At 39.9% G+C, this 27941-nt stretch overlaps 1 long non-coding RNA gene across 4 annotated transcripts; it reads left to right on the plus strand.

The window, feature by feature from the left end:
• Positions 1 to 18155: 18155 nt before the first annotated feature.
• LOC121807280 lies at positions 18156 to 27756 on the plus strand. 4 transcript variants are annotated; one of them, XR_006051788.1, is made up of 7 exons: positions 18156 to 18773; positions 18874 to 19017; positions 20721 to 20864; positions 24637 to 24845; positions 27191 to 27288; positions 27575 to 27662; positions 27741 to 27756. It is a non-coding gene; the product is annotated as an uncharacterized LOC121807280 (long non-coding RNA). The 4 variants fall into 4 exon arrangements; XR_006051787.1 differs by having other exon boundaries at positions 27575 to 27657; positions 27741 to 27755; XR_006051786.1 differs by lacking the exon at positions 27741 to 27756 and having other exon boundaries at positions 18161 to 18773; positions 27575 to 27734.
• Positions 27757 to 27941: the final 185 nt, after the last annotated feature.

Below are 27941 nucleotides of genomic sequence, written 5' to 3' on the forward strand. Positions count from 1 at the left end.
ATCGATGACCATTAACAAGGAAAGGAGTAGAGTTCGAGGCACTTCCCTGGATATCCACAGCTCCATTTGCTCGACGGCCAACAATTGTGTACGGCCCAATCCACTTGGACTTCAGCTTTCCATGCATCAGCTTGAGCCTGGATTGGAAAAGGAGGACCTTCTGACCCACTTGTAGTTCCTTGACCCGGAGGTTTTTGTCACGCCAAAGCCTTGTCTTCTCCTTGTACCACATTGCGGACTCATACGACTCCAGCCTTAACTCTTCCAGCTCTTGAAGTTGCAATTTCCTCTCTTCCTCACAAGCCTGGGGTCTCATATTAATCTCCTTCACCGCCCAATATGCTCTGTGCTCCACTCCCACGGGCAAATGGCACATCTTGCCAAACACCAGCCTGTAGGGCGACATCCCCATAAGAGTTTTATATGCAGTCCTGTAAGCCCATAATGCAACGCCGAGACTCTTGCTCCAATCCTTCCTTGACGGGTTCACTGTCTTCTCCAATATTGCCTTGATCTCCCTGTTCGAGATTTCTGCCTGCCCATTAGACTGAGGATGATATGGGGTAGAAAGCATTGTGGTGGACTTCGTATTTCCTCATCAGAGCTTCTATGGTTCGATTACGGAAATGCGTCCTTTGGTCAGATATAATAGCTTGGGGCACACCGTACCTGTTAAAAATGTTAGCTCTAAGAAACTTAGCCACCTCTTTGGCTTCACTAGACGTGGTAGCCTTGGCTTCTGACTTTGAAACATAATCTACGGCCACAAGGATGTATGTATTCTCGTACGAATATGGGAATGGGCCCATGAAATCCATCCTCCATACGTCAAAGATTTCGCAGACGATTACTGGGACTTGCGGCATCTCATCTCGCTTTGAAATTCCTCCAGTTTGCTGGCATCTCTCACAGTTTTGACAGAATTCAAAAGAGTCCTTGTGTAATGTAGGCCAATAAAATCCACAGTGTAGGACTTTCCTCGCAGTCTTCCTTGGTCCAAAATGACCTTCACACGCCAACGCATGGCAATGATTAAGCACATCCCTCTGCTCCCATTCAGGGATACATCTCCTAATTACCTGGTCAGCTCCCATCCTCCACAAGTAAGGATCGTCCCAGAAATAATACTTAGCCTCGCTTTTAATCTTCATCTTCTGGGCCCGGGAAATTTCTTGTGAACTGGGCACCTCTCTTGTGACCAAGTAATTTGCCAGGTCTGCGAACCATGGTCCCGCGTTCAACCGACACTTCCCTTTTTCAGCATCTCCTGGACCTGTTATTGCCATTATTTCCTCCCAACTGATAGGTCTAGGAGATTTTCCTATGTAGTACAGATGTTCCTCCGGGAATGCGTCAGGTATAGTTTCCTCCGTTTCTCCCTGGAAAATCCAACTCACATGGTCAGCCACTCTATTCTCTGTCCCATTTTTGTCTCTCACTTCCCAATCAAATTCTTGCAAGAGTAACACCCAATGGATTAACCTTGGCTTTGATTCTTTCTTCGCCAGCAAGTACTTGATAGCCGCGTGGTCGGTAAAAACTATCACTCTCGACCCCAGTAAGTATGGTCGGAATTTCTCGAATGAATACACGACTGCTAACATTTCCTTATCCGTGGTGTCATAGTTTTTCTGGGCCTGATTGAGTGTCTTCGAGGCATAGAAGATCACGTAACTTTTTCCATCAATCCTTTGACCTAGTACCGCCCCCACGGCGAAGTCTCTTGCATCACACATTATTTCAAACGGCACACTCTAGTCGGGTGCCCTGATGATAGGGGCAGACACTAGTTTATCTTTTAATAATTGAAAAGCCTTCTTACACTCTTCGTTGAAGACGAAATCAACTTCATTGTGCAGCAGATGGGTGAGCGGTTGAGCAATCTTCGCGAAGTCCTTTATGAATCTTCTATAAAACCCTTCATGCCCTAGGAATCCCCTGACTTCTTTCTGATTCATAGGGTAAGATCATTTTGATATTACATCGACCATTGTTTGGTCTACCTGTATGCCCTTCTCCGAGACTACATGCCCCAGGACGATCCCCTCGGGTACCATGAAGTGACATTTTTTGAAGTTAAGGACCAAATTCTTTTCCTGGTATCTCCTCAATACTACGTCCAGGCTAGCTAAACAGGAATCGAAAGAGTTCCCATATACGGTGAAGTCATCCATGAAAATCTCGATACAATCCTCTAGTAGATCCGAGAAGATACTCATCATGCAGTGTTGAAAAGTGTCTGGGGCATTGCACAGCCCAAACGGCATTCTTCTATAAGCATACGTGCATTTCTGACTTTTTGGGTACCATGTGAACTGGGCTGACCCATTCACTGTCTGGTGTGGAATAGATGATGCCTAAGGCATGCAGCTTCAAAACTTCCTTCAGAACTTCCTCCCTCATGTTTGGATTCAGCTTGCGTTGTGGGTCCCTATAGGCCTTAGCACCGTCTTCCAACCTAATGTGGTGCATGCAGAGATTCGGACTGATTCCTACTAGGTCTGAGAGAGTCCATCCTATTGCCTTCTTATTCCTTCTGATTACCTCTAGTAGATCTCTTTCATGTTCCTCGGTCAAGTTGCTGTTGACGATGACCGGGAAAGTCTCATTCTCTTCCAAATAGGCATACTTGAGGCCTGGTGGGAGTGTTTTCAGTTCCTTCTTGGGGGTACTTGTTTCCTGGGATAAGGGATTTTTTCTGTCGCATCTTTTATCATTCCCTTAGCAGACCCAGAAGAATTTTCCATGATAGCCACATGGGCTAATTCCCTTGACCTGGCTGACCTCGGATTTTTACAAAACTCTGAAATAGCTTCGGCTAACTCTTCATCCGTTAATTTCCTTGTGTGCATTGTCTCACACCAACCAGCTACCTCTCTGTCAATTGAGTGACTTAACTCTGAATTATCAATCTGCTCCTGCATCAACTCGGTCTCAAGATATTCCTGTAGCAGGGGGTTAATAACATCGACAGCATACAAATTCTCAACATCTAAAGGTTTCTTCATTGCTTCATCTATGCTAAATGTATATTTCTCCCCATTATAGTCCAAGCATATTGTTTCATCAAAGACATCGATAATGGTTTTAGCGGTACGCAGAAAAAGTCTTCCTAAGAGCACGCCGCTAGACTCAGCAGATTTATTATCACTCATTTTAATAACATGGAAATCAGTCGGATACAGAAAATCATGGACCTTGACTATAACATTTTCCAAAACTCCCTCTGGACAAATATACGACCTATCCACCAATTGGATCACTACTTTTGTATCCACCATTCCTACTCCTACCAACTTTTTGTATATGGAAAGCGGTAAAACATTTATCGATGCCCCTAAATCACACATAGCATGCTCAATTCTGACATCACCAATGGAAATGGGTAAGGTGAACATACCTGGATCAGTGCGTTTCGAAGGCATCCTGCGTTTCTGAATCACTGCTGACACGTTCTCTCCAATCAGTATCTTCCCACTGGGTCTTGTCTTCCCAGCGATGAACACCTTTATGAATTTGCTGAAGACCGACAATTTCAAAGCCTGTAAGAACGGTAGGTTTATCTCCAACTTTCCAAAGATATCCATAAAATCCACCGGTTCATCCTTCTTCTTCTTAGCCTCTCCTCGGTGCGGGAATGGTTTCAATTGTTTCCCTGCACCTGTTGACCCTCCAGCTGAAAGCTCTTCCATTTCCTTCATCACTCCTTCATTCTCCGCTTCTGTCTCTGGGTCTAGGAAAAATGGTTCAGCCACACTAGGTAGCGGTTTCCCCAGATCACCCTCCTGAAGGTCATCTCATCTTAAGGTACTCCCTATCGTCGAATTTCCAGGTTCAGGGACTGAGTTCTTCCCTTCCTTGCCTTCCTCGGAAGGTGTTTCTTCATTCATCTTCATCACCGGATCTTCATAACTTCGTCCAGATCTTAAAGTGATTTGACTGATGTTAGCTCTATCTGGTGGCCTTACTGAGGCAGGAATCTTTCCTTTGTTACCCTGCATCTCGTTCAAGGAAGTTGCGATCTGGGACAATTGCTTTGCCAACATATCCATTGTTGCCATCTGCTCCAACAGAGCGTCCTGAAGCTTATGCACCGCATCATTGTTGGATTGCATGTTATTCTGTATATGTTGTTGAGAACTGACTAAATAATGCACCATATCGTCAAGATTCCTTTGTAGCTTGGAATTGGGTTGGCCGGGATTTGGTCCTGAACCCAGGTTCGGTCCACTCCCCTGGTTCTGGCGAAAGTTTCCCTGACCCCCTGAACTGTTGTTGTACTAATTTCCTAGCCCTTGATTCCCCTGGTAAGTAGGTTGGGAATTCTGATAATTTCCTAGGTAATTCCTTTGGTGTGGCGGTACATAAGAGTTCCCCTGGTGATTTTGATTCCTGTTCCCCCAATTAGAATGATCCCCCTGATTCTGGTTGTTCCAGTTGTTCTGCCCCTCCTGATTTCTCCCAGACCAGTTAGTCTGCCTCTCTGGTTGTTGTGTAAACTGGGTGTTCTGTTGTGGAGGTGGCTGGGTCGGGTCATTGTCAGACCATCTAAAATTAGGATGGTTTCTCCATGGTGCATCCCTCTGTCTCCCTTAATTCCAACTCCCATCTGGATTCCAACTCCCCATCGAATTAACCTGGGCCTGGTAATCTCCTTCTTGATGGCCATAGTATTGCTGGGGTGAAACTTCTCCTGGACCTGGAGGCTTCTCTTTCTCTTGTGAGGCTGGTGGATTAGTCTTCTCGATTACATTCAAGAGTGTTTTCTCAAGCCTATCTATTCTCGCCTCGACTCTTTCGTCATCTTGCTCCCTCAGAGCATTTGCTGACCCTCTCCTCATAATATTCCTCGGGCTGTCGTACGCCTTTTTGGCCTCTATCAACTTTCCCAAGATCTCTCTCGCTTCACTTCCTTTTTTTTCGTAATATTTCCCCCGCTCGAGGAATTCATCAGATCATTGGATTCAGGGTTTGTTCCTTCATAAAACAGATAATAAATTTCTGCCTCGGTCATTCTATGATTGGGCAAGCATCTAACAATCCCTTAAATTGTGACCAATACTGACTCAGAGATTCATCATACTCCTACTTACACTCTACGATTTCCTTCTTAAGAGCGTTTGTCTTGTTTGAAAGGAAAAAGTAATTCAGAAACTCCAACTTGAAATCTCTCCATGTACGGATGGAATCCTGAGGCAGCCTCAGCAGCCATGTGTTAGCCCCCCCTGAGAGCAAATGGAATTGCGCGTAGGCGATAATATTCCTCTGTGGTGTCGCTGGGCCTTTTCTGAATACTGCACAACTTGCTAAACTCATTTAGAAACTCGTATGGACACTCGTTCCTACGCCCAGAGAACGTCGGTAGAATGCTTAGCACATTTGTCTTAATATTGATGGCCCTCTTACGCGGATTCATAACTATAGCTTGGGTTGGCTCACCATCTAGATGGGCAGTGAGCGAACCGATCTCAGGATCTGGATCGACTACCTGCGCCATGTCTCTGATCACTACCTACTATGTTTCTGTTTCTGAAGATGACTCGGGATCCTCTCTTCCTGACGAACTCCAATCCTCGTCACTTTCTGAACCAAAAGGAAATGGATTTCCCGTAGATAATCCCGATCTGGTGGTGACCGTAGATGCTGACTCTCTGTCCTGCCAAGTTAACCGATCATTCCTCCACCCAGATGAGTTACCCCAGTGTCCAAACCGTGAGCCTCTGCTCATAAACTGAAAATAAAAAGAAAAGAAAAATCAAAACTATGTACGCCAAAATCTCTAAACACAATCACAAACTACGCCATCCATCCCCGGCAACAGCGCCATTTGAAACTGCTCGAAAACTAAGTGTGTGCTTTTGTGCTAGGTCAAGCTTCGCAAACCCAGAGAATCCGCTAGATCACAAGGTCTAGGAACTCAGAGGATCCTGGAAGTCTCGGTCGTCGGACACACAAATTCCGCATTTAAAACCCTCAACCCGCTATACTATGAATTAGTACAAGGAAGTAGGGATCGATCCCAAGAAGATGGATGCGTAAGAAGGCATTTAAAAGACTCTGGAAAGGTGATTGGCTGCTGCCACGCAATTTTGGGTTGAGGAAAGCTATTACTAGACTTAGGAACAAAATCTAACAGTAGACCTAGGAAACCGAGAACATCTTGCAAACTTCGAACTTACTCGTGACTTTAATATCTCAAACAAACTTCCTTGACCTAGTAAACGGCTACATAAATTAGCTAGACAGAAAGTAAACATGCACTGGGGGCCATTTTCCAGAAACAGCAAGGTACGTATGAAAAGCTGTAAATAACAAATTATGAATTTAACTAACAACGACATGCATCTCGTTACCTGATTCAAATGTGAACATGGAGAAAACCGAGTAAATAACTAGATTCAAATAGAATATAATAATTCGGACGTCGAAAACTGGCGATTAATCGGAAACAGAACAGATCTACATATACTAGACGAAAGGAAACAAAAACACGGAAACGAGTCATCAAATTCATGCACAATCAACCAACTCTGCATTCAGATCCACACGTCGGACGCTCAATCCACTCCGGATCCAAGCAATCCGAACCCAACTACGACCAAAAACGACACCATAAACTCCGATTCAACCAATCCGCTCCGATCAATCGACAATCCAACCACGCTTCTACTCCAACTCAACAGATTAAGTGCGAAAAGCATCCATTCAAGTAAATAACTATAAACTCATAAACAAACATCATCCATACTCGAAATCAACATCATCTTAACGGAAAATAGAAATGGCATAGAAAGATCAACAATATTTCAACAGCCAACAAAAAGCCGAGCTTCGAACAACGAAGACTCTGGTAAGCAGCAAACTGAAATGAAAGCAATAAATTGTTTCTTCGCCATTGGTAAGGACGGTGGTACGCAACAGCTAACCGAAAGTGAAACCCGAACCCCTTGCCAATTCTGAAAACCCCAAATGTGTAGAAGTGTGTGTAAGTGAGCTAAGAGCTTCTCCCCCAAAAAATTTTTTTTTCCATGAATTGCATGTTCTCTCTTATATAGATGCGGAGGAGATCTTATAGAAGCCTTTGCATGAAATCTCTGTTCTGCCCCTCAGCTTAGCGATCTCCTCCGTCTGGCTATTTTTACTTCATAATGCTCACTCTATCGCCAAATTTCCTTCGCCAGGCAATTGTCTTCCCTTCTTCCTTGGCCTGGCAATATCTTCTACACACCTGGCTTAAAAAATGCGTTAGACCCCGTAAATGCATGAATTTAACCTCCTAACTAATGCATGAAATTAGCCTTATCACAGACCCTTCCAAAATTGAGGCCATGTTGGCTTGGCCGGTGCCCGGCTCGATTCGACAGCTCCGTGGATATTTGGGCCTTACAGGTTACTATAGGCGCTTTGTGAAGCATTATGCGTCGATCGCAGGGCCTCTGACGGACTTGCTTAAGAAGGATTCTTTTTGTTGGTCCGCGGAAGCAGAAGCGAGTTTCGTCGCGTTAAAGGAGGCTATGTCGACAGCGCCAGTTTTGAGGCTGCAGGATTTTACTAGAACTTTTTATTTGGAAACGGATGCGTCGGTTTTTGGGATTGGCGCAGTGTTATTACAGGATGGCCATCCCCTGGCGTTTTTTAGTATGAAACTGGGCCCTAAGCGGCGTGTCGCATCAACTTACCACAAAGAACTATACGCCATTGTTGAAGCGGTATAAAAATGGAGACAGTATCTGCTCGGTCGGGAATTCGTCATTAGAAGCGACCAAAAGAGCTTGAAGGACCTTTTGCAGCAGGTGATACAGACCCCGGGCCAACAGTTTTATGCTAGAAAGTTGATGGGTTATAAGTTCAGCATAGAGTACAAAACTGGCGCCTCTAACAAGGTAGCAGATGCTCTATCGATGAGAGACCTCGAAGGGATCCCAGACACAGAGACTGGTTTGAACGACATCACCCAAGCGAGGATGTACAGTTACTCGCAGTAGTAGCCCAACCGGTTCCGGAGGTGTTGCAGCGTCTGTGTGAGGAGGCCGAGCGAACGCCGGACATGATCGCACTTCGGTCAGCATTGGAACTTGGAACTGGCGACCCGGACGTGTCAATGGTGGATGGACTGCTGTAATATAAAAGGCGTCTGTATGTCAGTAAGGACTCAATGGTGAAGGGGTCGCTACTTTGTGAGTTTCACTCCGCGCCGACAGCCGGCCACCCGGGCATCGATCGGACATTTAAACGTTTGGCAGCGGTGTTTTATTTGAAGGGAATGCGCAAAGATGTTAAGCAGTTTGTTGAATCTTGCTTCGAGTGCCAGACGACGAAATACTCGACCCAGAAACCCGCGGGGTTGTTGCAGCCATTACCGATCCCTTCAAAGGTGTGGGAGGATGTCTCGATGGACTTTATTACTTGTCTTCCGCAGTCTAAAGGATACACGACGATTTTGGTGGCGGTGGATCGTCTGACCAAGTATGCACACTTCGCTCCGTTGCCAAGAAACTACAATGCGTTGAAGGTGGCTTCCGTGTTTATTGATATTGTGGTCAAACATCACGGGTTCCCCAAAACGTTGGTGTCGGATCGAGACCCGGTGTTCTTGAATGAGGTTTGGGAGGATATGTTGCGGCTGAGCGGTACAAAGTTACATTTTTCAACCGCCTATCACCCGCAGTCGGATGGTCAGACAGAGGTGCGGAACCGAGGTTTGGAACAGTATTTGTGGGCTTTTGTGGCAGATAGGCCGTCCAAATGGGTGAATTTATTTCCTTGGGCGGCCATCTCTAATAGCGGCTAATCCTTCGGCAGCCACTTGATGCACTATTTATTAGCACTAAAAATACCTGCAAGCATACAGGGTAGATCTAGTATAGCTAAATGTCAGTACCGGATATCGAACACAGGGAATAAGATTGCAACTGACTACCATATACTAAGCGTCATATACTATCCAGAGACACGTGATTTTTTGGTTGATTAATTAAACTAGATTGAAAGAAATAAACAAAAAAATGGAAAGCATAAAAAGAAATAATACAAAGCAGGCTTAAGAATGTAGAATTTTAGGATCCAAAAACACAATCGACTTCCTTGAATTACGGTCTCCAGAGCTATTAAGTCGATCACAATTATAGATTAAACCCCCTCCCGAGGTGAGAAACCTGTAGATTAGGTGATAGGATTGAAGTCCCCTTCTAACCCTTAAACCCCTAACTCCTAAAAGCATATAAGACCAAAGACCTCACTCAAAACCTCAACTCTCTCGAGTTCTATTGAATTAAGGTGTGAATTATCCCTTTTTCCAAGTCAATTATTTCGTCTCCCGATTACTCTAATCAACTCTAACATGTATTCAAGAGGTAGCTAATCAATTGAACATAAAAAGCACCAGATAAATCAAATAACTGCAAGAGCTAACACGGAAAATCAATCGAATATCTATACCAAAAATTCTACAAAAGATGTTCTACTCATAGACAAGTAAAAACTACAATTAAAGTACGAGACATGAAAGAAATTGATAAAACCCAATGTTGAATCTTCAATCTTCAGTCTTCTCTTGCCTGGATCTGCAGAGCTCCGCTCCAATGGAAGATGGATGAATTATGTGTGTATTATGGAATGGAAAGAGGTGTAGAGATGAAGAAGGATTGGAGGCTCTGAGATGAAGATTATGAATTAGGTTTAGAGGTATTTATAGGCTGGAAAAAGTTTATTTTTGATAAATTTCGTGCCCTATAAGAAATAGGAGAGATTTGGCTTCACAATATAATAATTTCTTTCCTTCCGTGAATTTCCGCCTAAATTCCCGCCAGCTTTGTCTACACTGCGCAACGATCGTAGAATTGTCATAACTTTCTCCACAAAACTCCGATTGAGACATGCAAGATATCCACGCGAAGCTCTTTCGAAGAAGAAGAGAATGACATATAGTAAGCACTGGCTGGACTTCAAAATCGCTGGAAGAATGGGATCGAACAGAGACTGCTGCACTTTGGCCTTTTTTCACCTTTTTCTATCATTTATCAACAAACACGTCAAAAATACCAAATGTATAACATATGCAATTTAAGAACATAATTTGCATGATTGAAATTTAAAACAAGTCAAATCTAGTCCTTAAAAACATGCAAAATCTGTGTTTGTCACCACTCCACCGGATGTAGCGGTCATGATTCGGCAGCGGGGAGAATTGATTATGTGGTTGCGACAGAATTTGGAGCGTGCGCAGCAGCGAATGAGAGCAGCGGTGAATAAACACAACTGGGACGTGGAGTTCAATGTTGGCGATATGGTGTTGCTAAAACTCCAATTGTATAGACAACACTCAGTCGCGAAGCCGCTTTCCAACAAACTAGCGAGACGATTTTATGGGCCCTTAGAGGTGTTGGAGCGGATTGGTCAAGTTGCTTATCGCCTTAAATTGCCGGAGGGGAGTAGGGTGCACGACGTGTTTCATGTTAGCTTATTGAGGCCTTTTATCACAAGCGGTGGGAGTGAGGCGACGACCCTACCGTCTTCTTTTGCACATGGGAAGCCGATTGTTCGGCCCTTAGCGGTTTTGGATCGCCTAACCGTCTGCCGGGACGGGGATACTGTGGAGGAGTTACTATTGGAATGGGACAATGATGATGGTGACCATCCGAGTTGGGAGCCACGCGAGATGGTGAATAGACGATTCCCGGCGTTGCTCCTTGAGGACAAGTTCGCTCCTAAGGAGGGGGGAGTTGTTACGGGACAACCATCAGCCCGCCTTAAGGAGACAGGCGACGAACGCGTAACGGAGGAGATTGACGTGGATACGAGAGTTCGAGAAGTCAGAGAACCTGATCGGAGCATCGCCAAGGATCGCGCAAGGCGTCAACGACGCCAGCCGGATCGCATGGCTGATTATGCGAAGACTTGATGGAAGGCCGAGACAATTAGTATTGCTTTTATTTAATATTTGTTTTATTTTCTTTTTATTATTTGACTTTGGTCTTTTTCGGATAATTATGTTTTTTTAATTATTTTGCGTCGAGCGTAATTATAAGCTCCTTTCCGGCTTTGCTTCGTTGATTCTTTCTCGGATCGTAGGTCGAATCAACCCTAGGGTCCTAGTATAAATAGGCGTGTATTTTATTTCACTCTTTATCAAGAAACCCTAATTCTTATCGTGTGCAATCGTCGGGCAAACGTTCTCGCGACCTCACGGAGGAATCAATCAATCAATTGGGAGATTATCCCTAACACCTTCCGTACTTGAAGAGTATGCAGTATTTACTTTTTTGTCCGTTCCAAAGAATATAAACATTCCAATTTTGGAAACTATCTTCTCTCTAATGAGTTGGGACACTTTCTACACTAACAATACTTAAAAAACTTTCTATATCTATATCTTTCTTACTTTACCAATAATGCATTAAAACTCGTACCGAATCCAAAGTTCACACTCTTTGGCGACAGGGAGTATTATTGTTTATAACTACAACTAAAAATTAACTTAATTCAATTCTGTACTCATTTTGAAAAATAATAAATAGTTAAAGTGAAAAAAAGAAAGTAATAGAGAGAATAATATATAGAATACTCGTTTTTTTTCAAACGAGTGCAGAAAATGAATGTCGGTATTAAGGCTGATCGGAAGGAGTAGTTTTTTTAAATAATTCACACGGAATCTACTAAAGCTAAATTAATTGCACACAAATTACACTAGTATATTCTAAATTTTAAAAGTTAGTAGAACATAAATTAAATTTAAAAATAAATAATAGTAATAAAATTCCATGTAGGGATGTCAATCGGGCTGGCCCTACTTGGGTTGTGGGTCAATCAGGTGCAGGCTAATCGGGTTGTGAATATTTTCGGATTGTAAAAGTTCAACCCTAACCCTAAAAGCTTGAGTTTCGGGCTAGCCCAACGGGTTAATGGAGTTGTTATCGATAAGATTAACATGCGATCAATCCAATAAATAATGATGAAAATTAGTTATATTCATAAAATGTAAAATATTTTAATCTGGTGCGGGCTAATCGGGTTTTAATTTGATCGGGCTATTCGGGCCAAACCACGGGTTGCGGGCTACATTGACATCCCTAATTCCACGGGTACTAAAGCAAAACAACGGCTTCTCTCTTCTCCCACATTTCTCTTTTACATGCATCTGCAACTCATTCTCATCAAGTTTTGTTCTTGAATGTAATTTTCTCCTAAAGTTGATTTTTTATTCACTTCTACAATAATATTTTCTCTGTATTTCTCTCATTTCCTTACTATATTCTCCATCCCGGCTAAGATGATACATTTCTTAGTCGGCACATGATTTTAAGAATTGTTGGTTAATATGATTATTTGGAGAGAAAAAGAGCAAGTGTAGGAATTAAATGGAGAGAGAAAGAGAGTTGAATATTTAATTGGAGAGAGAAAAAAAGTGGTTGGTGAATTAATTGGAGAGAGAAAGTTAAAAAAATAAAACAAACTAAAAAAGAAATTGTGGCATCTTAGTTCGGTCAGAGAGAGTATTTTTCTTTAAATTTTAATTACTATCTTCCTTATTTCTCTATAGTGGAGATGAAGCTACCCATTGTAGGGTCGGGAGATGGATATGCCCTCGGTTGGTTGTCGATTATGGATCTTCACGGTAGTACTCATAGGCCTACGATGGGGTCCGCCTAAACATGCACAAACCGAACCGGCCCGGCGGTTAATCGCCGGTTCATGAACCAGAACCGGCGGTTTGAACCGTCCGGCTGGTTCGCGGTTCATGCTGGCCGGTTCAGGGTCGAGGGATTATTGAACCGTGAACCGGCAGTTCATCGGTTTGAACTGGCGGTTCAACGGTTCCAACGGCAGATTCCGACTAGTGGCGTAGGATTGCAGGCTAGGGTTGCGGTTCAAACCGGCAGTTTCCGGCGGTTCTGGTGACTTTTCAGGTGGCAGATCGTAGGACTGAAAACCGGTCTGAAACCGCCGGTTTTTAGTCAGAAAACCGTGGACTGAACCACCGGTTCAGGCTGTAAACCGCCGGTTTTGGCCAAATTTGAAATTTGAAAAAAAAAAATTATTTCTTCCAATTTTACTCCTATAAATACCCCACTTCCCACTCATTTTTACTCACCTCATTCTTGTGTTAACAAGGATTTCATTCTCAATCTGTATTTCTCTATTCTCTCATCATTCTCTCTAATTACTCAAGTTGTTTACAAGTTACTAGTTTCCTAGTTACTACTTACTATGTTGTGCTCGTAATTTACCACTTATTCCATACTCCATATTCAATCCATACTACTTTCATTTATCACTATGTCTTCTTCTCGTGGTGGATCGGGACGTGGTGATCGGAGCAAGGGAATTGCCCAAGATCAAAGTACTAGTCGTCCCTCAAAATCAAGGCGACCTAGTCGTCGAGAAGTTATGGAAGAGGTTTCCCGAGTCGCGGCTGAACGCATGCAAGTAAGTAATGAATAATTATTTTTACGATTCATAATTTCATAAGATTGAGTTTTTCAATTTTTTTTGTGTTTCTAATTAAACTTCAACTTATATTATATTTATAGATAGAAGAATATCATAGGATGGCAATGCTACTCGCTGAAATGCATCAAGGTGGGGGCGGGGGCGGTGGTTCCCAACAAAATGACGAGTACGACGTGTCTATATCGTCGGACTCGGACAACAACGATGATAGATCTCATTCTCGTATTCCGTCAAGCACCGGCGGAAATGAGGAGATGTCTCCCCCCCTCCACCCACTAACACCGCAAAAGCTTTGAAATCTGATATTTTTGTCAAACACTACAAGAAGGTCCCGGTGGTGATTCCAAGTCCTCATGATCCGCACTCTCAAGAAGAGACATCGGCGTTTCATGCGTATTGCAACTATTGTGATAAAGTCTACAAATTCTCAAGTGGTAGGGGATATGGCACCCTCCGTCGCCATTTGGTGACAAAGCATCCGGTATAGCAGCACTACCTCTACCCAAACCCAACTAAACTTCCAACTCGGTGGCTCGGGTTCGTCAGGTACGACTCTTTTTAAATATGATCAAAAAAAATTTCTGATGTTATGACTAGATGGGCGGCAATGAAGCATTTTCCTTTTAACGTTTATGATGACAAAAAATTTGAGGTTACTATGCAAAGTGTTTAAACGTAGCTATCAAAAGAATAGGGCGAATGACCGTTCAATGATCTACCGTTAGGCAATGTTTAGAGAAAAGAGTTGAATTATCACGTTATTTAGTTAACTTGGGCCACAAAGTGAACATTTGCTCAGATGTGTGGACTGATTGTTTTAACCGGCATTCACACATGGGAATTACGGTTCACTTTGTGGACAATAGTTGGACTTTAAACAAGCGTTTAATAGGTTTTAGAGAATTTGAAACTCCACACACTGCATCCGAAATTGCTTCTTTGATTGTACAAGTTTTGAATGAGTTTCAATTATGCAACAAGATATTTTCTATTGGTTTTGATAAAGTAACTGCTAACACCGCAAGTATTAGTGATTTGTTGCGGCTTGTGCTCCGGTAATTGGAGGTAAGTATTTTCATCAAATATGCATATGTCATATTTTAAATTTATGTGTACAAGATGCGCTTGAATTATGGCAAAAGCATGTTAGTCCTATTAGAACTGCAGTTAGATTAATCCATCAAAAGCCGGCTATTGGCAAAGCATGGAAGAAATATTACAATCAAAAGAATGTTAGATATACGAATTTTACTATGGATGTGTCTCATAGATGGAATTCGACATATGATTGTCTGAATTCTACTTTGACGCATAAAGATTCTTTATGTGATTTTTATAGAACATATCCCGTGCATGATTTATATCTTTCACATAGTTGTTGGGAACATAGCGTGAATTTATTTAAATTGTTCAAATATTTCAAAAATGCTACTGTTGAATTATCGGGTGTTTATTATTACACTGTTGTTCGTGTTTTAGAGCATTGCATGTATATATCAATTGGTTTTAAAACTGCAATGAAAAATGCTTCCTCTTCACTTGAATTAATGTGTGTTTTATATTAAATGATTGAAAAATGGCTTAAGTATTTCAATGAGATTCCAACCGTGTTTTTGATTGCAAAGGTATTGGATCCAAAATGGAAATTAGCCGGTACCTCTAGCATTTTAGATTTTTATTATAACAATTTGAGTTCTATTGATCTTGGCCCCTTCAAGCAATCCAATCCGATACCAGCGACGAATTTGGAGTAGACCTCTCATAAACATTTCAAATAACCCTCCCGGACCGGTCCATTATCCAACAAACCCTCGAGTTTAACTTGCGCGCTCTCTACACCGAATATGAAACCAAATATAACACTACCCACCAAGTCAGAAGACCCCCCCTCCTCCACAACATAACTATGGCTTCGCATTTCAAGCCGATTATGATGACCCCGATGCGCAATCCCAATTAGCCGACCTATACAGCTACAGTACTGACGGAAGGTCCTCAGGTATGGTGAGTGAATTAGATTTATATTTTGATTCACTCTTTTCCTTTGGTGATGAAAGTCCTACTCCTCCCGCCCAAATCGACGTCCTCGATTGGTGGGGAACCCACGAGAAAGATTTTCCCATCCTTGCGTCAATGGCCAAGGAGATTTTTTCGGTTCCGGCTTCCACTGTCGCCGTCGAGTCCGCTTTTAGTGTTGCTCGCGTGTGTTGGATAAATCAAGAAGTAAGCTCTCGGCGAAAAATATGGAAGTTGTGATGTTACTTGATGATTGGGCCAAAGCTGACGTCCAAGAACAAGAAAATGATTGAGATGATCGTCAGGAGGGATCACAAGATGAATTCACCGGGGATGAATCGTAGGCCAACCGTCAACCGCCGCCGGCCAAGCCAAATAGGTAAGTAAGGTAAGAGAACTACGTGGACTTTGATTCCCTAATGCAAATGAGCATTGGGGATACGTAGGCACGTCAACTTAAATTTTAACTTTAAGTTGAGCTCAAGTCTCATTTCCTTTATTTATTTTTTTCCATTTGTTCCTACTTTAAAAATATGCAAATACAATTACATAATTGTATTTGTATATACTCTAGTCGATGAAGTAGATTTCTCTATACGGCTAAATCCGGGAAAGTTTTGTCAATTCTACTATAATTGTTGATTGTTAGACTAAACTCAACATTTAAAGTTGAATTGCTAAAGGTGTCCTTAATTTAGTTATGTAGAAAGATCTCCTTCGCCGATTAAGAGTATATATACTTATAAGTTTTTTTTATAAGAACTTCTACGTCTTTTTTGTCATTTGTAATTAGCTTCGTTGTTGACTAGTACTCTCGTTTGTATTTAAATTTTTGTTTAAGACTTCAAGACCTCAAGATTTTTTCGATTTGTAATTGTTGTAAACGTGTAATCTCAATAAAATTGCAACTTTCATCGTATTTTTTTTATTTATGCACATTTCATACATAAACAAATAAAAATAATGCACAAAAAATAAAATAAAATTGGACGAACCGCCAAACCGGCCTGGAACCGGCGGTTCAGGCCGCAAACAGACGATTTTGAACCGCCACCTAAACCGCCGGTTTTTTTAACCGGAACCCTTGGTGGGCCGGTTCCGGTTCGTGCATATGATGGACTGTGAACCGCCGGTTCATGAACCGGAACCGGCGGTTCCGAACCGTTGTGCATGCCGCGTCTGGTACGTCGTTGTGTAGAAGGAAACGAGTCTCAAAGTTGCATCACACTTGTGTGATGGCGCGATTTAGGAGGGGTTGTTTTGTGATAAGTGGAGAAAGAATAAATATAATTTTATATATTAATATATTAATGTGAGAGAGAATTGTTTTTAGAAAAGAAAGTATGATATCTATATTCAGATAAAAGATATATAAAAATATAAATATATAATAAAATAAAAATATGTTCACTTACGTATCATTATTATCCGTTTAAATAAGTTGGCAATTCGGATAATGTCACTTCAAATATAAGTTTTTAAGTATTACTTTCTTCGTTTCGTAATAGTTAGAGTGATATTTTGGCATGGAATTAAAAAAGATGTTTATATATGTGGAAAGATAATAAAGTAATAATAATAATAATAATAAACTAAAAATTTAAAGTAAAAGAAAAAGAATAGGAGAGAATATTGAATATAAAAAACTTGTTACTAAGGTTGATTTATTATACTGAAGTCAATATATTATTTTGACTTCTATTGATGACGGTCTAGGAAATCTGCTTTGAAAATGACGTCACACCTAAATTATTTCTCTAAATTTATGCCGTGAGAGATTTCTACTAGATAAATCATTATTGACAAATATATGGACCCTATTAGTGACATGACAATGGATGTGAATTTATTAATTTGTATTTTTTTATCTCAATTAGTTGAGTCCTATTTTATTTTTATTTTTATTTTTTTAAATTACTTATATTATTTCTTTTTATGATAATAAAATAAAATCTATAATCACTTATTTTATCTCTTATTATATTCTCTATTCTTTCTCCTATTTGTTGTCTTTCATTGTCCTTTAGCCTTGATAAATATAAAATATTTTATTTTCAGCATGAGATTTTATATAGTGTTATTTTGTGAGTTAATAAAGAGAAAGAAAAGTAAGAGACATGAAAAGTAGATATTGTGTTTTTTCTATTTTAGAAAACTTTTCATTTTTAATGGAACAATCCAAAAAGGAAATTTAATGAACATAGACCGTATTTATTTTATTTCCATTTAATCCATTAAATATACTCCCTCCGTCCCATAAAAATATGAGCGGATGAAATGCAACGTGAATTAAGAAAAAATTGGTAAAGTATGAGAGGAGGAGAATGGTATGGTAAAGTAAGACAAATGATGAGAATGATAGTTAAAGTAGAGTTAGTAGATATTATTACCTATATTATTAAATTGGTATAACTTTCCAGAAATGAAATGTATATATTTTTGTGAGACGGACGAAAATGGAACATATTTTTATGGGACTGGGGGAATATATTTTTATTTTATTTAAAAAAAACTCCAACTGTACTAAGATGAGATTAAGGGAATGTAATTTGTTTAGGTGATACACATTTTAGACATCACTATTCCGAGTACTACATAAAAATCATTTCTATTTTGTTTAAGATTAGACTACTTTTCTTTGTCCTCATTAATTACTTGCGTAGAAAAAAGAAAAGAAAATGAAACACATATGTTCTCGGACATAAATATATACCTGAATTTTTGTGTAGCCACCACACATTTCTACTTCAACAATCTAGGCTAATGGATAGATCTTCTCATCTCTACCTCCTTATAGCGTCACTCCTACTACATCAATGGATGATTGATTATAGCTCAGCCAACTCAGATATAAACGTTGATCGTTCTTCGCTTGTTATCATCAAATCAAGAATCTCTTTTGATCCCCATAATATATTGGAGTGGTGAGAGCAATATCTGTAGTTGGATAGGAGTTACATGTGATTCTCACCATCGTAGTGTAACTCAGTTGAATTTATCGTCAATGGGTCTCGCGGGAATCATTCCACCGGAAATCGGAAATCTTTCTTTTCTTGTTTCTTTAGATATGAGCGATAACTATTTTCATGGTCCTATTCCCCCATCTATTTTCAACATGTCATTTTTAGAAAATATGAATTTAAATTTTAATAATTTGTCTGCCTGCCTACCTCATGACATGTGCAAACAAAATCTTGATAGACTCGTATTTCTCCGTATCTCTTTCAATGAATTATATGGGGAAATACCAGAGTTGAGGCAGTGTTCGCATCTTGTGTATCTTACTTTATCCAAAAACAAATTTAATGGTGAGTTGATTTTATCTTTCTTGATATTAGTAATACTTTTCCTTGTTATTTTTATGGGTTTTGATTGGCCTACAAATGGTCATTTTCCTTTTATTCACAGGTAATATTCCAAAAGAGATTGGTGGTCTTACAAATTTACAAGCTTTGGCAATGAGTTTCAACAATTTTAGTGGCCACGTGCCAAGATAAATTGGGAACTTGACAAAGCTTGAATTGTTAGACCTTAGTACCAACAACTTAAACGGTAAGATCTTATCTCATCATGCTATTACATAGTATGAAGTGTTTCCTACATTTGTTTTGGCTTGGCATTATTAAAATTATAATTTTGATATCATTACATTATTATTTGGGAGGCATATTGTGCTTTGCATTTGTAGTTTATATTTATGCATCTGTTTTCATAAAGAGTTTTCAATTAATGTTGTAAAACGTGACTTCTTTGTCATAAGGTTTAGCAGATATAATGTTGAAACACGCTTCTAATCCCATACCTCTTGTTACTGAAAGAATATAGTAATCTTTGGTGACTCCAAAACGACATGTTAGCATACTTATAATCTTAGTCAATTAAAGATTCAATCAAGTATCCTTACACGTTTCAAGTCCTTTGGGTTTCTTAACAATCTCAGCTCATTATTTAGGGTTAAAGAGACATCGAAATTAAAGCTAGTACTACGGTAGAAAGACATGTTCTAAATCAATTAGATAGAAATAAGTAAAATTGAAAACAATTGAACTACTTGTATGGCGAAATAAGTTCAAAATAATTCCTACTATAAGGTAGGAGTAATTCAGAAGATTAGCCATATGTTTTCTTAAAGAAAATCTAAATACAAATAACAAGGTGGACGATTCTTCTATTAGATGAGCCTATATCATTTTATAGTTGCGGAAGAGCTGGGATATGTGAAGTATGTGTGAAGCGAGGAAGAAATTAGGTTCACTAGGTTTGCTCAATGGACCACTGAGAACATTTTGTTCTCTCCGGGTGGTCCGCTTATTTGAGGTTGCGACATGCAATTTTCATAAAGTAGTCATAACTTTCTCTATCGAACTCTAATTTTAGCATGCGAACAACCCATGGAAAGCTGTTTCAAAGGTACTACGAATCTCAAAATTAGCTAAAGACTTGTTCTTGTAAAAAAAACACAGTTAAAATTACAATAAAAACATTGGACGACATAAAGAACATACATAAAGAGACAAATCAAACATTACACTAAACAAAAGAATTCCCACCAAAAGATTGAACAACATATAGAATAGATAGGAGAATACAAATGAAAGAAAAGGGTGTGAAGAAATGACTACTTGGAGACATAAGAATCTCTTGGAAACCTAAGAACGTCCACCAAAGAGATGATGACAACCTTTGTCACCTTTTATCCAAGCAATCACTGCAACTTTAATCCAAGCAAACATTTTTCCTTAGTGACTGGCCCCGAGCTAACCACAATGCATCAAATTCCAAACATTCATCTCACCCAACTTGGGGAGAAACTCTCTCAAAGGAGACACTCTTTAAACTAATCTCTCTAATCAATTCATTACGAAAGACAATGAGCGTCTTAGAACGGTTTGAACCAGCTCCCGGTTTGGAGCTTTTTGTGCCTTCATTTCCTTTTCTCCTCCGGTTCAATTTAGCGCCACCCGGATTCCCATCAGAGCATGAAGGCAATGATATTCTTAAAAGAGCGTTTGGAAACATCTCTATAGGCTGATTCTTGAATTCTTTTTTATCCATTTTGTCTTGAGTTAACACTTACAAAAAACAAACTTATAACAAAAATGAGTTTATAAAACACTTACAAGTGCAAAAAATCCTTGCAAATGTGATTCACATTATCTACATACAACTTTTTTTTTTCTTTTTCAATTATGTTCATATTTGAATTAGTATAGATGTGATAGCATTTTGCTCTCATGCAACTTTTAAATTGGCAGGTAATATTCCAAAAGAGATCGGTTATCTTACTAAGTTAAAAGGGTTGAACATGATTTCCAACGTGGTATCAGGATCATTACCAAATGAAATTGGAAACATGACATCCCTTACCGACTTATTCCTAAAGAATAACGCATTAAGTGGTATGATATTCTCTCTTTCATTGTTACATTGCACCATAAAGAGGCATAAAGTCATGAATTCTATCTATAAATTTAAAATTTTGCTTTCATATTTAGTAACACATGTTGATAATCTGTATATAAAATATTATATGAGATGTCACGCAATCCTATTATGTTAGGAATTAGGATATAGTCGGCACTCTTGTATCGGAGACTGCAAACACATAATTGAAATCACTTAAGTCTTAAAATCTATTTCAATTAACACCAATTGATTAAAGATAAAACTTCCACTATTCATACTGAAAGATTTCACTTAAAATTAATTTTACTTGTGTTAAAACACACTATTTAATAATATCTAATTATAGTTATATAATTATGAAACTACCGATATTGATTTTGGGCTTATTCTAATAACGCCCTTTGATTGATATTCTTGATTTCTTCCCATGTTCATCATTGAAATTTTTTTTTATGTAACATCACTTTTCGAATACTTAACTTGTTTAGAACTTCGAAAAAAATTTTGGAACTAAGGCCATCCACAATAGGAATAGCCCAGCAATAGCCCAGCCATAGCCCAGCCACTGCCACATCATTAGCACTAAAAATCCTCCTGCCACATCATCAAAACAAGCAAATAGCCCAGCAATAGCCCAACCATAGCCCAGCCACATACTATCCACATCATTATTAACAAATATATACAAAATGAAATAATTAAAAATCACACAATATACGGAATTAAATTTACGACACAAAAACGAGAAAATTCACTAATATTAATAAAATATAAAAAGTACATTAATTAAAAAAAATTACATAATTAAAAAAAACTAACGGCGGTCAATCCTCCGTGCCCATAACTCTTCAATTAAATCCTTTTGGAGTCGAATATGAGCCGCCGTTTGGCGCATGTCGGCGTGTGCTTGTAAGAGGCCGGCTTCATCGTGAGGTACCCCACTCCGTACGTTGGGGGCGGCCACGCCGTGGCTTGGACCGGCTTCATTATCGTCGTTGACCCAATTGGTCAGTTCGCCACCTTTTGTGCATGATAATACATGCGTACATGATATCAGCAATGCATTGGACTTCCCACAAACGCGTTGGACCCTTAATTGCCGCCCATCGAGACTGGAGCACACCAAATGCGCGCTCCACGTCCTTGCGCGCCGACTCCTACCGTGCCGCAAAGTAGGCCTTCTTCGCATCTCCTGGGCATCGGATCGTCTTCACAAAGACGGGCCACCTAGGGTATATCCCATCCGCCAAGTAGTAGCTCATATCATGTTGGTTGCCGTTGGCGACAAAACTGATGGCCGGACCGACGCCCTGACACTGCTAGTTGAAAAGTGGCGACGAGTTGAGGACGTTGAGGTCGTTGTTCGAACCAGCTATCCCAAAATACGCGTGCCAAATCCAAAGCCGGTAATCAGCTATGGCCTCTAGGATCATCGTGGGATTCTTTCCCTTGTAGCCGGACGTGTAGAACCCCTTCCAGGCTGCGGGACAGTTCTTCTAGTCCCAATGCATACAATCTATGCTGCCTAACATACCGGGAACCCATGCTGACTCCCGTGCATCCGCAACAGATCTTGGCAGTCTTCGGGGGTAGGCTTTCGCAGATACTGATCACCGAATACTTCTGACCGATTGTCAGTTCCTGCTCGACCTTCACGAAACAGTGCACGGATTCCTCGGGATGCTCGGCAGCGTCGATTGCATGCACTGGCAATGGAAGAATTACCCGGTGGCGTGGAGGGGGTCCTACACGAGCGGCTACAAAGGCACCCAGCCAACCGTTATACTCGAGGCCGTTACCGACTACCGGCTTTGGATCTGGCATGCGTACTTCGGGGTCCCCGGGTCGAACAACGACGTAAACGTGCTCCACCAATCCGACCTCTTAACCGAAGTTTTGGATGGTAAAGCGCCGGCCATCAACTTCATCGCCAACAACCGGCTTTATAAAATAGGGTACTATCTCGCCGACGGCATCTACCCGAAGTGGCCTACCTTCGTGAAGACGTGCAGCAGGCCTGCGAACCCAAAGTAGGCTCTTTTTGCGCAGAAGCAGGAGGCTGCTCGCAAGGATGTGGAGAGGGCGTTCGGGGTTCTCCAAGCGCGCTTCAACATCATCAAAGCCCTGGCTCGTACGTGGTTCATGGAGAGCATGGTCGACATCATGTATACGTGCATAATCTTGCACAACATGATTGTCCAAGACGAAGGACCCGATGCGGGAAATTGGTTCAACCCTGAATGTTTTACAATGTTTGTAATAGAGAAACGCAAGTTTGCAAAATATAATTTTTAAAAAATCAAAATGCTAAATCTAAAACTTAAAATATTGTATCCTTCCATTGAGAAAACTTTATAAAAGTGATAATTGAAATAAAAACTAATAAATTAAAATAACAGCAAAAGATTTAAAAAAAATCTATTATTAATCTAAACAAGGACTTACTTGGAAAATTTAATTATCATCCAAAGTTTTATATCCAAAGTAAATTTATAATTGAATAAAAAATTAACTATTTTATTTGAGAAATTAATTAATTCCTAATCAATTTAAATTCATAGTGAAATATATATTTAAGAAATAAAAGATCGGGGTCTCCTAATTCTGTTACATAATTTCAGTTGAAGTTCTATATATAATTTCTAATTTCAATGTAGATTAGTTTTTTTATATATTTGAAAAAAATGGAATACAATCATATTATTAAACTAACTTTTATGTAATTAAAAATGAAATTACCAAAGAAAAAAAAAGATTTAACTATCTAAATTTTATTTTGAAATCCCATCTATTTCAAAATTTGAAAATCCGCACCACTCCCATCTATTTCAAAATTTGAAGACTGTACCTCTCCCATCCATCTCTCCCATTTCAAATACTCCATCTACTAACTTATTTTGAAGACTCTAACGGTCCATCTCTCCGGCGAAACTCGGCACCACCACCGTCGCTGATTCTCCCCCTCTCTCAATCCCACTCTCTTTCCCTCTCTATTCTCACAATTCCCAAATTAGGATGCATCTATCTTTCTCCCAAAAATCTGACTCTCTCATCTCCGGCGAAACTCGTCTCCAGCATATCACCACCGCAACTTCTCTCTCTCACTCACCCTTCTCTGGCCTCCACCTCCTGTCAGGTTGTGCGAAATTTCTCATTAAAATTACCTAGAAACCCTACATGAAAAAGCGGTGCCTCTATCTCCCTCCTCCAACGGCACTGCACTCTCCCTCTCCATCTCCTTCTTTCTCTCTCAATTGGCGGAATCGACTCGTGTTTTCCCCACACCAAGAGTTAGCCCTCGCAGATTTCACGCCCCCGGCCTGGTCGCCCGGAGAAGAAAGCCGAGGACGTGGCTGTCTCGGAGTTTGGTCCCCACTGCGGCTGCTACTCGCCATCATCAGACGCCGTCGTCTCCTGCAGCAGGTCGCTGGTCTGGATTCGTGGGCGGCGTCGGGTGGCCCCTGACTCGCGGCCTTGCCGCCGCCGCCAGCTGCGCGAACCCGTCGCCTTCCGCCCTTCCGTCGTGGGTCTTTTCTCCTTTTTCTTCTCATCTTTCTCCCTAATTGAATTGTAAATTGAATTGGTTTAGTTGGGGGCGAACTTGTAGTGTGTGATCATGCGTGCAAATTAAGCTAGAAAAAGGTGAATTATGGAGTTTTAATTTGTTAAATTTCTTTGCGTCATTGTCTTTTTCCCTTTTTATTTGTATTTTTCTGGTATTTTGTGTTCTCATTTTGGAATTTCACTGTCTTTGTTGTATGTCAGTGTTTATTTAATTGTCTAGACGGGATACATGTCACCATCGACCTCCTCATGGACTCGCCGTCTGATTTCGTTGCTGCTGATTCTCGCCGAGCGGTGAGAGGCGCTCCAGGATCCACTGAGCAGTCGCTTCGGTCGGTGTCATACTCCAGCCATCTCGGCTGCATTGTCATTGTCAATTTCGTCGGACTGCCGTGCACTTCTCGGCTTAGGTAAGTTTCCACTAATTTTCCAATTTACAAATTTTATCTTCCTGTTTGGGTAGATATGTTAGGGAGTTAGATTTGGGTTTATGAGATATGGCTTCACTTCTTGATTTGTGAAGCTATTAAACTTCTTGTGATGTCCAAACATTCTTGGGTTGAAAGAGCAGGCCATCACTTGCTTATTTGTAGATTGGTGTTATCCCTTTAAGAATTTATCTTAAAATTTGGGTTCAGCCATTGTGAAAGCTAGAATGAGTTTGTAAGTTTACCAGCATATTTTTTTGTCATTTTGATCATCTAATTGAAAAACTTCCACGAACTGTTCAAGTGACATCATTTCCGCCACTTAGCTACTCTGGCCGATTTGGTTCTTATGGTGGAGGCTTTGGTGGGGGGTATAGCAGTGGGCTAGGTGCCTATGGTCGTGGAGCGGGGCAAGTGGTGGATATGACTCTGGCCCTGGTGCTAGTTATGGTGGAGCAGGAGGGGGAATTTATGGGGGTAGAGCAGGTTATAGTGGCAGTAGTCGATACCATCCTTATTCAAGATAGATGTCCTTTAAGCATCTTGTAGGAGTTCTCACATTTCTCTTGGCCATTGCTTCTCACCACTCGGAGTTGACTAGGTTTTCAAAGTACTAGCAAGGAGATGATCTGTAGAAGACTGGAGAACCTTAATATTTTGCTGTTTCTTATTCGCTTAATTCTAAGTGTGAATCTCATTGAGACACTGTTAAGCTTTCTAAGCTAGACATCTTATACTGTATGAAATGTATTTTGTTCTATTTTTAGTTAGAATGGCCTTTTGCTTTTTTAGGTTCTACCTGCTAGAATTTAATGTTTATCTAGAATTGAGTATACATGCTCAAGTGATCTGTGAGATTATGCCTAACCAGACATAACGCCTCTAGCTGTTTTTGAATCTGTGATTTGTGTCCAAGCTTTCTTGTGTGTTTTTGGATGTTCTGGCTGGATGTATTAAAGCCTCTGGTTGTAGAATCTCTTTAATGTTTCATTTACATTGATTTTAGGTGAGTGTTGGTAGAGAAAGCTATGAAATACAAACCTAGTAGTTTGGGTATTTGCTGTTTTTTCATTGCAGGAGACCTGGGAATTTTGCTGCTAATTTTTAATTTGCTATTTATATTATTTTTCCATATATTGTCATTTGTAATGACTGCTGAGATTATAACTTTTTACAGATATCTGAGTTTATTAAGAAATATGTTATGGTTTCAATCTTTTTGTCTAGTATGTTCCAAAGTTAATATACTGTGTTGTCTTGCATGGCCTAAACTCTAAACCAGAATTTTTTTCGTTTGCTTTTTATGAGATTTTGGTACATTTGAATTGTTGACTAGAGTTTATATTTATAATGTGCTTGAAATGTTGATGCTGTTGTCAAGATGATAGAATTAGTCTTATATAATGAAGACGAGAGATGCTGCAATAGTTATTCATATTCAGCCTCGAGTGTGTTAGTTGATTCGTTTATTGGCTGTAATGGTCTTATTATGAGCTTGGTTTGCTCCCAATTGCTTTATTAACTGTTCTTCTCTTTCACTTGATTGTGTCTAAATGAAACTGGATGTCTACTTAATTGTCTTACTAGTGTGGTGTAGGTTTGATTACGTTTTGCTAATTTATTTAATTTGTATCAGTCTTATCATGTAGTAGTAATTGTTATAAATTTTTATATTTTCAAAGTTTTGGAACGGATCTTGAAGTACGAAATCATGCAAATATACAATTTATTATCATGAATCATATTGATTAATACTGAAGCTCGCTGTCGTGTGTTTTATTTTGGTACTTAATTTATTTGAAATGCTTAGGCCATTACTAATCTACAGTTTATTCTGAATGTCTCTTAAAGCATCCATTGTTTTGCCTCCTCACTTCCTCTCCCACCTTACTATCAAACAAGCAACTTGTCACTTGCTATTTCCTGAACATCAACTATTACGACAATTCAAATGATTCAATGCACCTCATTATATACTACTCCCTCCGTCCAGTTAAGATAACCCCTTTCATTTTTCGCACATGTTTTGTAAAAATCATAATAAATAGTTAAATGGGAGAAAGTAAATTAAGAGAGAGAATAATATGGAAGAGACTCATTTTCTCATTTGTTTTTGTCATTGCAAAGAGATACAAATGAGTTTAAGCTATTTGTCAATGTATGGCGGTTAGTTATTTGTTTTATTTGACGTTTATGTCTCAAGAGTAAATGGAAATTGGTATGCTATACTATACACATCAATTCTTTTGATTAATAAATTGTTATAATCTTTTCTCAAGGAATCGTGCATTCTTTTTTTCTGACCCTACAAATGTGTTCCTTCATAGGGAAGCTTTAGCAACAATCTTTCTACTCCCTCTGGAGAGTTTGTATCTGGCTGGTGCTTGTCTAACGTTCTAGTTTGTGAAGAGGATGCACCATTAGAGTATGTATTATCTACATCATCTTAATAATTCTTATTTCACCAAATTAGTCAGTTACAACTATTGCATGGGTCTTAAACACCCTATATCGCCAATGTATAAATTTGAATTCACCCCTTGCAGTGTACCTCGTTCATCTTATGCTCATCAGAGAACGTCTTTGTTGATTAAAGTGATTGCAAACCTTGATTGCTTTGTTCCTGAATGATTTAGTAATTTTCAGTTTCAATCAGGGTATGCTCCTTGATAGTAATATTTAACAACTAATAACATTTGTTTCAATCCCAGATGAGAAGGATTTGTTTCTCAACATGTTCATTTGGTTCATAGAGAAGGACTATTAGAAACTGTCAGATGACAAAGTGTCCACAGTTATGTATGCCTGCTTCTAACTCTTCCCTTGGTTAATCAAGTAGTAGTACATATCTATATTCTAATACTCTATTGCGTGTAGGTTCACTGTTAAGTCTTGACCTGATTTAAAGGTAATGAGTTGTATAGTGCAGCCATAAAGTCGTACGTGCATCTTCAAATCGCCAAAAAATTGTAGCGACTAGAAACATGCATACTCACAAATAGGACCACCCTATGTTGCATTCTTCAAAAAGTATTTCAATGTTTGAATCAAAAGGAAAAGAGAGAAACGATTGATTTC

This window comes from Salvia splendens, chromosome 6, assembly GCF_004379255.2.
Source record: "Salvia splendens isolate huo1 chromosome 6, SspV2, whole genome shotgun sequence".
In the NCBI taxonomy this organism is placed as follows: Eukaryota; Viridiplantae; Streptophyta; class Magnoliopsida; order Lamiales; family Lamiaceae; genus Salvia; species Salvia splendens.